Here is a 12,287-nt window from a genome sequence, read left to right as displayed (position 1 = left end):
ACAAGGGAAAGTAAAGTAACTACATGATGGAATGTATCATACATGATGGAATGTATCATACAGGAGAAATTGGTGTAATTAAATGATGGGATGTATCTTACAAGGCAAATAAATGTAATTATATGATTTAATGTATCTTACAACAACTGAGCAGTATGTTTAGGTTATATGCGTGTGTGATTTGTGTGTTGCATTTTTTATTTTCTTGTTATTAACAAAGATACAAAGTATCACAGACGACACAGCGGCGAATACACATATAAACTCATAACGTCGGTGGGATGTGTGTCGATAAATCATTCGTACTTTCCCCTTTGTTCTACCCATGTAAAAAGCATACAGCAGGTCAGTCTTGCGTATCTCATCATATTAGACCATGATACATGATACACGACCGACTTTATCTTGCTTGTCGGCTATCTGACATCCGCTAAAAATGAACATGGCGACGACAAACTCACAAACATCTGCGACATTTGTAAGCAAAAGAGAATATATCTCTATTATTTCCTCGAAATTCTTGAGACGTCAGCTTATGGGTCACAGTATTGTAACCATAAGTCTTTTTTTTAAAAATACGAATAAAACGACTTTGATGTTTACTACTTCCTCTTATAAAACCACAAATATAGAATTTTTCATTCATAATGCCACTAGTTCTAAGATTGTTAAGAATTTTAAGGACATTGAATTGAAACTCAACGTCAACACACTGCAGACTGAATTGCAATACTCTGAAGACGTTATACGGTTGCGTAATAATCACTTTTCCTCAATATAACTAACGTACACAAAAATTTCACTTAAAATGTAACTTTTCAGTTATTGTTTAGTTTTAATAAATATATAATGGCTATGACGAGTTCTAGAGCGGGAAGGATGAACTCGTTACATCAACACACTGCTCACCATACAATTAACTAATTGTTCGACCAAGAGAAAAACAATCTAATAATTCATGCTAACTACATGCGTGATGTTTAAAACATATCATATCTTCCAAATTGGGACGCAATTTGAACTCTTGCTTATTTTTACGTCATATGATCGCAGTTACAAAGTGTTGGTGTTCTTCCAATGCTTTTTTAGTTCAATTTTTTACGCGTCGTAATAAATTTTCTTTTGTAACATGTACGGAACCACAGGGTGCAGAAATGTATGTGGAAATAAAATAAATTTGAAAAGAAAGCAAAACTAATTATCGGCAGCTGCTTCCGTCATTCTTGAAACAATTTCGGGTTCTAAATAAAACTGTTGCTAACTCTTGTAAGCTTTCCAATCATAGAGACAAAAAAGTACCACCTATGTTTGATTATTCTGAAAACGTATATTGTTTCTTACGTTAAAGTCTGGTTACACAAGGAGGTAGGCAAAGTAAGGCCTGCGGGCCGTATCCGGCCCGTGACCTGGTTTATCCGTCTAATTTACATCGTAGGGTGAGGCTTTATAAATCATTCATCAGTGTCTGCGTCCCAGGGGTAAGTTGTCCATGCCTGTTTTACACTGTGCTCTTCGTACACTGTATAAGGGGTATACAGGCACACTAAAGAGCCCGCCAAAAGAAATATACAAGAAACTGGAATCTGGGAGGAGTTGTGGCGCCTAAAACTCGTCTAATCTCGTGTTGATAGTACTGTAGTTTTGCAAAATACCTGCCACGACAGGCTGGCTAGCGTTCTGAAATCACTACCATTAATTTATTCCAACAGAACAATACGCAGTATTGTAACCAGTTAGTAGAATGTTGAATGAAAGATGAAATTACGTTCCCTATTATTTATTAAACTCAGCTTTCTTTGTATTGTATATAAACAGAAAGCGAACCAGTCGAATCAAAATGGCGTCGTTGGAACGTATACCGATAATGAATAACGGGATCATTACATGACTTCGCGCAAGCAAAATCAAAAATGTTATTACTGATTGTATGCGTCATCCAAGAAAAGCAGTCGCCAAGAGTTGTAAAGTATATGTGTGTGTGTGTGTGTGTGTGTGTGTGTGTGTGTGTGTGTGGTTCAAAATGAAGTGATCAAAGAATCTTGAAGAAAGCGGAACTATTAAAATATCAGCAGTACTTTTGAATCTACTATTACACTGTAATTTGATTTTAAATCTGGATTCGATAATATTTCATACCACCCACATTTTGTTCATGCTAGCGGAAGAAGAGCATGAATAAAGAAATAAAGAATACGAGAAAGCAAGAAAGGAAAAGAAAACTTAAAAAGATTTGCAATGCTAGGTTAAAAGCGTGCTTAGGTGCGGTGTTCCTTTTGTTTTGTCGTGTTGATGTACCTTAACATCTGCAGCAATCACGAGTTTCCTGATAGCTAGCTAAACACGCCTAAACCACAACCAAACTTTTCCCACAATTGGGGTACATATACTTTGTGGACTGGAGCACCCAGCCTTGTTTGCTCGTCGTTTTACTAAATTAGGTACGTAAAAAAAAAAAAGAGTCAGGGGTACCTAATATTTATTGAACTAGTCACAATCACCGTCTGTCACAGCAAACGTCTGTTCCAAAACGACATTCCTGCTCGCCGTCCTTGTCTATGGTATATGGATTTGCACTTAATAACCAAACAGTAATCGTTAATCTACAAATTAAATGATATTGGCAAAACGCTCGGGCTTTGTAAAGTTGTGAGAAGTTTGTTTAGAAATGATTTTTTTTAAACAACTCGAGCCCAATCAATTTTGTGAAAGACGAACTGAGGTTAGTCTCTGAACTGAATGCTTTATTCATATGGTATATACTCTCATATCGGTTCACGACAGTATAATTGTCGATGTTAATAATAATAATAATAATAACAACAACAACAATAATACAATTAATCTTTCTAAAAGCATCGCTGAATCTGCCAAGATGGACCGGACGTAATAAGCGTTTCTAAGCAAGAAGTTAGTTGTGAAGAACAATTAAGAATTTGCATGCAAACTAATGCTAGAACGAAGGGTACTTCAGGATTATCGTCTTTTGGTTTCATCTATACACATTTTAAAACTATAAACAAGGTTTATGGGTTGCCTCTATTTTTTAAGATTGAATGTATCTAGATTTAAATGGGTATTTCTGCCTCAGTTTCCTTCTAGATCTGTAAATAGCAAAGAGTGATGGCAGACATATGAACACTACAGGAAAGCAAGGAATCGATTGAACCATGAGATATGCCGTAAATGGTTGAATCAGACGGTTATCTCCATGTGAAAATTGAATATTACAATTGATCTCCATATAGTCCGGTCGGGTTGCATAACATTAACGTTCAATAGACTGCTCATATTTTTGACAAAACGATAGAAAAACAAACACACCAGGTCACAAGGTTGAAACAGCTGGATATTCAAAGTTTTGATTTGGAAAAATATATTGAATAAAATAATAGGACGCAAAGTTTTCTTATGCATACAAAATTTTGTTCTTCTTAAAAGTACCTTATAATAATCAGCACCTTTCTTTGGTCGTCCTAAAATTAGTTATAAAATTGGAAAATGTTTATAAACACGCCAAAAGAATGTAGAGCTGCATCAATATGAAATTTACCGGAGATATTGTTCGAAAACAGTCTTATGAAAACCTAATTACGCTTTATGGAATCTGATCCATATTAATTACTGTGCAATTTCTAGTCTTTGGAGAGAAGATCTTCTTCCGGTGTACATACTATCGCTAATAGCATATATAGTATGATCAAAGTGTTTTCCAAAATTATTTCCTCTCACCTGCCATTTAGCTCTATTAAACCCTATGATCAGGAAAGATGAATACGCTTTCCTTGTTTGACCTGGAAGCCATATCAAATTACTTGTGTATTGAGAAAATGTGCTAGAAAGGAAGATTTTCTCAAACGAAACTGCTTCTTAAATAAAACACACTCCCAGGGATATGGTAGCCATCAGTTAGCATAAAGCCGACGTCATACCTAAGGGAATATCGACCGTATAACTATTTTCTCTCTCTCTCTCTCTCTCTCTCTCTCTCTCTCTCCTTTGTAGACAAGGATCTATGGTTCTGAACTTTTGAGCTTAAATAGTTAAATATCTGTCTAGTAAACTAACTGAATAGGTAGGTAGATACTAAGGTAGAACATAACACTGATCAAATAAGTAACATGTACGAAAACAGTCGTCATGTTACTCTGTGTGATTTTCATGTTATTTGGTATCAAGACATTTAACTTCATATTTATAAATGGAATGCTTGACATGTTGTAATTTCTCTAGTGCAGATGGTAGATTCTTCCTGTACAGGTAACACCTGATGAATATTAAAGTTATTCTAAATATGCGAACCAATTCAGTTAAGTTATATAGAACTGTGTTCAGATGTACACTGGATATCGGTATTCCGAAGTCGGAGATGACATAGTTTACACGGACTTTATATAGCACAAATTTCTATGTGATACAGGCTTTTTGAAATTCGATCGCAATCCAGCTCAAGACCAACCGAGATAATAAAGTGGGGAAGAAATTTTCTCTCGGGAGATAGTACAGTCATAGCGGATTACAATCATCCTAAACAACTGCAATCGAGACTCAGTCACTTGGAAAACACAATCAAGAAATATTAAACCAGAGGCTGATGACACATTCATTTTGCTCTGGGGCATATGACAAGGTGCATTTTTATCCTTTCTGTGATGGGTACTTTCCAAATCGATTGACCTTCGGCATCTCTGCAGACAATTGATTCTAAACCAGTAAAATGGTGGCGGTTTCCATTTTCTTGAAGTAAATGTTGCTTTTTTGTACCAGAAAGATTTAGTTTGATATACTGAGAAACAAAAATGTCAATCCCCGAAACGGATATGATCTCATTCTGCGCTCAGGTCAAATTTGATGTCTCTACATTGTTATCAGATGCTTCAATAATACCTAATTCTGGGCACTAATCAATGTGAAATATATTTGACCTGATTAAAGTCCTGAGTATATTCATGCCAGATTTAATGATGCCATTTGTGGATACATAAAAACTTTAATGGTTTTGAAAATCATAAAGGTTGAATTACTAACATAATAAGTATCAAAGTTGATGATGAGATTCCTAATATACTGTGAAAGTATTAGGAAAGGATGTATTTTATTTAATATGTAATTTGAAGAAAAACAAGCCATCTTGAAATGGAGAAAAATATATAAATAAATTAATACAAATAAATTATCATAAATATAGTAAGATAATACTTACCAAGATGGAAACCATATATGCAGAAAGAACCGATTCCGAATCTTTCAACTGAAAAGAAAAGACTGGTGATAGAATATCGGCTTGAAAGTAAACGACAAAACAACTGTTAATCGTTTCATGTGTTGTTGTATGTTTATGTGCGAGCAATAAATAGAAAGAAAGAGAGGCACAAAGAATTATAACAAAAATCAATTTTAATGCCAAGCACCAACGCTTTGACTTTGCTTATGTCTGTTTGAACCTTTTAGACTTACTTCAAGAATTTCATTTGAAAAGAAAATAGTTATTTGTCCCTCGTTGAAAATCAGAAGGAAGATTCAAAATCGGTCATGTTCGCGCTGATTATCAAATAGAGAACTCTTACCAGTGTCATTATAAAATGTGGAATTCATTCCAGACACGGAAAAAAGTTGTTAATGTTTCGTTACAATAATCTATATTGTATTTTAGATCTTCCCACCGGGTCTTTCTTTAACTTTTACAATGCTACTCTTTATTTTGGCCGCCAATGTCATTATCTTGCACCTGGTTGGGCTCTCGCGGACAGACGATGCTCTTTAGCCATTATTAACACAAAGTGTTCGGATAATGGTCATCTCCTCGTGGGCAACTGTGGATGACTTTGTAGTATTAAAACTACTAATTGGGGGACATATTTACACGAATAAAGGGCTCGACAACAGAAAGAAAATGGTGCGGAAAATAGGTGTGATGTCCAACGGCGAAGAGAAAATGTCAGGGAGTTTACGAATAAGAGTTTGTCCAAGGTACAATGAAAAGAAAATGTTCAAAATCAATATTGTAAATAGATTGGTGATTTCGCATGATGTCTGCGGTCCTATGTTGCTTTTCCTATATTAAGACTGGCGAGATTATATACGAATGTACCGTCTTGTCTGCTAGTTTAAGTTCACATGTGTATTCCTGAAGCATTGCGGATATTTTTGTATGGTATTCTAGAAATACATGATTTCTATGTACCCATAAAGTTTCAATCTTTCCTTGATGGTTCCTATTTCAGCGTTATAGAAAATAAATCTTTATTGTAAATTTTTTTAAGTAATTCCGGCACCAATATTGAATGTATATGCTGTTATGAAGAAGATAAGGTGTTATTATTATTATTTAAAGTATTATTATTATTTATAGACCTTTTTCATAAACATATGGTCAGCACTGAAGCGGAGACGGGTTTTTCGGTTGGCAAAAAGAAAACTTGTCTACAACAAAGAGAACAGTTTTGACAAAGGCTTTCCGTGCCTTCGTTTCTACAAGAGCTGATAAACATTACTGCGCACTTAATGAACTTAAAAGTCTCAAGAACTTCATTCACTGATTTATCGGAGTTTTCCCTTTCCTTAAATAGCGATTTGTTGTTTCTTTAAATATCGTAAAAGCGTAGAACATTCCGTTTAAAGTAGAAAGTTTGTATGTGAAAAAAGACAACTATAGCTTAAATTTTTCATTTGCAACCAGACCTTTTAATAGTCTTTGTATTCATCACAATGAGCAAAAGCCGGTGACATATAATTAGAGATGATAATTTTTTCGTTCAACAGCAGAAATGCAAGTTCCTCTCTTACAATGGTTCTATTGCTAAACTTGAATTTACCCCAGAATCAGACAATGTATCGACTCGTGACAAGAAATTCAAATGACAATATCGTCAAATGTATTTAATGAAGATGAAGACAATGTAATCTGAACGAATTATGCCAATCTCGACGTCCCCATGCCCCGATAATTTCGAGTGTCACGTCTTAAGATTGCACGATGTGCTCTAGGGAATTGTCGGGACATTTTTGTGCACATCTTCACACTGTTACAATTGGATTATTCATGAAATTTCTTTGTGCGTGCAATTAAACACCAACTCTTCATGTAGCTTGTTAATGTTCCGGAAGAAGTTTTGAAGACTAAATTTTGTTGAGTATACTCTCTAATGATCTTTATCGATCCTTGACGAAGAAAAAAAAAACCATACAGACATCAAGAACAGAATACACCTTTTAAAATGGGATTTCATTTTCTATTAAAATTGCTTCGGAATTAAAATGAGAGGTTTGTCCAGACAAAAAGTTGCCATGTTCCGAAAGTCAATGATACAAATGTAGTCGGTGTATGCACTATAGTAGCCTGTATCGATCACTGACGAAGAAATAAATACCCACCCACCCCCGAAAAAGGTACACCTCTTTATAAGGCATTTTCCTTTTCTATTGAAATCGAGAGTTTTTCTTCGGGATTAAAACGAGAGGCTTTCCGGATAAAAGTTGCTATGTTCCGAATAGTCAATATTACAAATATAGTCTGTGTTTCTGAACGACTGTCGTTAGATTCACATGCACTTGCTATTTTACCGCCTGACTGTATTTTGCACGTGCTTGCATCTGCATATGCTATTCTGGAGGAAACTAAGTAACTATAAAGGTCGGTTTTATTGGTTTTTGCTGTTAAAATATCGACATTCTTGGGATTATCCGTAGGGCAAGTGCAGCAGACAGCAGATAATTTGCCTGGCTGATTGAAATTTAATTAAGGTGACAGCTTAAGCCAGATGACGTCATTTTATGGAAGAGTCTGGTGGAGAAAAAAAATGACCAAGAGACTTGGCATGAGTCATTGGTTTCTGAGGCTGATCAGAGGTCAACATCAGATATGACACATCTATTTATTTATTCTCTTTTATTTATTTATGTATCCGTTTTTTTTTCTTTTTCTTCTCATTTCATGGAATAACACACGTTGAAACAATTTCTTAAAAGACAATTCTTACAGGTATAATAGTAGTTTTGCAACAAAGGAAATTTAACTAAAATACCGGCATCAATCTATGAGACGTCGAGTATAGTTAGAATCAATATAGATGTTATTGTGAGTAGCTGAAATAAGCAAGAGCCCCTAGATGGACCTGGTGCTCTACAGGGCAAAAAGAATTTCCTGTGATTCGAGGCAAGACTTTTTCTTCTTTGTAACTGTCGAGTGTTGAATCCATCACTAATCTATTTCAGCTATATGAAGATTTAAAATTACCTGGTGCGGTATACTTGATCTACATCACTTTGGAACCATTCTTATTTAGGACAAATTATACATCATTAAACACGTTATGGTAAAAACCCATGCTGCAATGATGATCTATTGACATGGATTGTGACGACAATATATTGAAGGCAGTCATTATGGCAGTCATATTGGATATACGACTGGCACCAATTTCATTTAGAACTTGGTTAAAACCCCATGTCATAATGATCCGTTGGGGTAGTGACAACACCATTTTGAAAAGAAAATCGTCCCAACGATATTGGTTGTATGACTGGCACCATTTTCATGTTTGGACCAACTAGGTATCATAATAATGGATTTACAAGGTATCATAATAATGGATCAACTAGGTATCATGAGAATGGATCATCTAGTTATCATAATAATGATCGATCAGCTGTGTATCATAATAATGGATCAACTAGGTATCATAATAATGGATCAACTAGGTATCATAATAATGGATTTACCAGGTATCATAATAATGGATCAACTAGGTATCATAATAATGGATCAACTAGGTATCATGATAATGGATCATCTAGTTATCATAATAATGATCGATCAGCTACGTATCATAATAATGGATCAACTAGGTATCATAATAATGATGGATCAACTAGGTATCATAATAATGGGTCAACGAGGTATCATAATAACAAATCAACTAGGTATCATAATAATGGATCAACTAGGTATCATAATAATAGATCAACTAGGTATCATAATAATGAATCAGCTAGGTATCACGACAATGGATCAACTAGGTATCATACTAATGGATCAACTAGGTATCATAAAGGATCTATTGGTGAAAAGCCCATGTTCATATAGCTATCTATTTTTGACAGCAAAAGAGATAACAATATTTTCAGGTAATCACTCCACTAAGGAGGAGTAGCAATAACAAGATATTTGATGATGGTTGCTGTGGCGGCCGTAATGGATGTCAGATTGGTACCATTTTCATGACAAGACCGTCTGGACATAATAAAATGTCTTCTGACGAAAAGCCCACATCAATATAATTTTCCGTTCAAATAGAGTTGTGATCGCGCGATTTTTAAGATGGCTGCCATGGTAGATGATTGGATTTCAGGTCAGCACCATTTCTATTTAGGACCTGCTAGACATCACAGGAAATCATTTAGTGAAAACCCCTGATGATATGACCATCCCTCCAAGAAGAATGTGTGATGTTTGATGTCGTTGCAGCACAAATTTAATGTAGAGCTAACCAGATCATGTGAGGAATGTGCGTGTGTGTGTGTGTGTGTGTGTGTGTAAAGTATCAAGGCAATCCTCCAAGAAGTTTAGGGGTAACAGCGAAAACAAATTTGTTTTAACGGACAGACGGACTATGGACGAAGGACAATAGACCTTCCCATAAGCTCTTCTTGTTTATGAAATGAACCGTGACACATATGTGACACTGGAAGTTTTGAACTTATGCAGAAAATATATAGTACCATATTTAAAAGATTATTATGCGTCCATGAGTGGGCATCAGACACAGTGATAACACATAAAGAAGATTTTAAAATGTTACAGCGTACGCATTGAGAGCTCGAGTGGCATACATCGAAGAAAGTGTTGAGTATATCGAGCTAAACGTTGCTTATGGTATTATGGTGGAAACACAAAACAAAACAACAACAAAAACGTCTGTGAGGGAATGTTTTGTATGAGAGAGAGAGAGAGAGAGAGAGAGAGAGAGAGAGAGAGAGAGTGTGTGTGCTTTTGACTTTAACGTAGCTTTAACAATTTTTCAGTCATATCGCTACGTTGTCTGCAGTGTGGCAGTTTATAGTGATGTCTAGCACCGGGGCAACACACATTTTTGATTTGCATAATAAAATAAAAGAAACAAAAAAGTCAAGAAGATGGTATTAGCAAGTCAAGTATCGTCGTTGGGTAAGTTTGTATCTACCTGATCCGATCCATTTATATATCTTGTCAACTCGTAATCGTTCTGAGTGAAAAGTAAAGAACATTCTTCTAAGCGTAAATTTAACAAGAAAAAAAAATGCAAACGACTGATTTAATACATTGTCCTTTCAGAAAATAAGAAACCGAAGTTCTCAAGCAATGCCAAAATGGTGAAATTGCACAAGGAAAATAAACTTCTCGTTGATCTCGTTGTTGATCACGAAGTTGTTGTTGTTGGTGGTGGTGTGGGGTTTAACGCCATTGTTCAGCACACGATATGCTATGCATGGCGGCCAGTATTAATGGTAGAGGAAGAACCCGGGAAAACCCGAAAAGAACCACAGACCCACGAGATGATCACGACGTAATTGGCTTAAATTGACACAAGTTGAAAGGAACACGCGACATATACTCATGAAGCAAAATCTACAGAACTTATGCAGGTGAATTGCGGGCAAAGAAAGTCGTATGTGCTCGCTTATTATTCGAGTCCAGCTGCAAGTACACAGACCCGGTTCTACCGAAGCGTAATGCGTCGGCAGATCAAAAGCGATGTTGCTTGTTCTACTTATTACTCCTTGCAAACTGCATGACCCAGATCTGCCGGCACATTATGTATTAAACACAAATGAATTGGGAAAATTATTTGTAGTTTAACTATATACAGTTAAATTATTTGTACCAAAATGACTTCCTCCAATTTTACATACACATATAAATAGCAGCCGAATTTTCATATCTGAATTATTTTTAGCAGCTTTTATTTAAATTCATTTCACAAGAATCCAGGATCTGTAATCCATCGTATCTGATGAATATTCAAAGAAAACTAATTTTCACCAGTGAGGCAATACATAAGCTATTGCAAACCTCAGTTTAAAAAAGATAACTGAGATGCTTCGTCAAATTGTGACCAAATACGATATATACCTAAAGAAACACTGACAAAAATGCCCATAAGCTTCACCGTTTTACCCATAAAATAACTACTCTTCCTCCCGTTGACAGGTTATGTTCCAGACTTATATGTCACCAAAATGGAAAGGATTCAAAATTAAAATGAATTTATTGCGGTACATTGCCTTATACTAGACGGAATAAGCATACAATCAATTTTCCTCTTTCATTTACAATACGAACATGTTTCATGTGATAGACAACTACAAATTTTAAAGTCTATAATTCTCGTTCATTTTTTTTTACCATTATTGCAGCGATATTCTAAGCTTCAAAATATAAGTCCCATTAATAAAAGTGAAGAAAACAAAGATAACTTGTGGAGAACAAAAATATACAAGTGCACTCGACTGTGTAAGAAATAAAACAATATGGTGTATTATTTGCGAAACAAAAATTAATGACGGAAAAAAATACAGTCGAGGAGTCATTTAACTTTGGGTCGGCAATGCAGGTGGTATTTAGGGCTTCGATTGCAGGCAGGCGGCAGGAGAGCTACAGTATAAAAAGCTGAAGCCAGAAGAAATTAAGGAAATAAAGTATATCAACATGCATGCTCTAAATTTCTTTAGTTTATTTAATTACGTGATTCATAGGAAGAGCGGCATGTTTCCGTACTGAAGACACGCACATGCTATGATTGGACAGAAATGAGGAATGCGAATATGCACAAATACGCCAAGAATAAAGTGCATTACTGCCACAATGTGGGAAGAAAGGTTTATCTTTATTTAGCTTTGTCAAAACACAACTAGATAAGCACGTGTTCTTAAATGGTCGAAATGTGTACTTCCTCTACAATGTAGGTAAATAAACTTGTCAAAACAGAAAAACAAACTTAACTTTGCCGCCATTCGTTGATAAATGGTAACATTCCGGCATGGCCCTGCTATTCCATTAGGCGTGTTGCCAAATATTCACTGATTTCAAAGAATCCTACCCCATACCATCATTTCCCCCTTCAATCTCTGATCTGTAAAATTAGTTTCGCGGCTCGCATTTCATGCCTGACAATATTATTCTAAGTTAAACACTTACAGGCAAATAACCGGCAGTGTGCTGCAAAGTTATGGGTAATGATGGGAATTTGTCAGAGGGCGCGTATCAATCAGTAACTTGTTATGGTCTGTTTCAAAGTTGTTTGGCACTAATA

The 12,287-nt window shown here is 35.5% G+C and overlaps 1 protein-coding gene across 6 annotated transcripts in view; it reads right to left on the bottom strand.

Annotated features, from left to right (window-relative positions):
- The window catches only part of LOC149790152 (frizzled-5-like), a 176,346-nt gene that overhangs the window by 34,973 nt on the left and 129,086 nt on the right, over positions 1 to 12,287 (bottom strand). For all 6 annotated transcript variants that reach the window (XM_089972139.1, XM_089972140.1, XM_089972138.1 and 3 more), the window contains one exon: positions 5,201 to 5,248. The gene's annotated coding sequence lies outside the window, so the exon portion shown is untranslated. The remainder of the gene's footprint in view (positions 1 to 5,200; positions 5,249 to 12,287) is intronic.

Source organism: Sinohyriopsis cumingii, chromosome 10, assembly GCF_028554795.1.
Source record: "Sinohyriopsis cumingii isolate HCF-2022 chromosome 10, ASM2855479v2, whole genome shotgun sequence".
Lineage (NCBI taxonomy): Eukaryota > Metazoa > Mollusca > Bivalvia > Unionida > Unionidae > Sinohyriopsis > Sinohyriopsis cumingii.
Note: the sequence above shows the minus strand (reverse complement) of the source record. Positions and strands in the feature narration are given on the sequence as shown.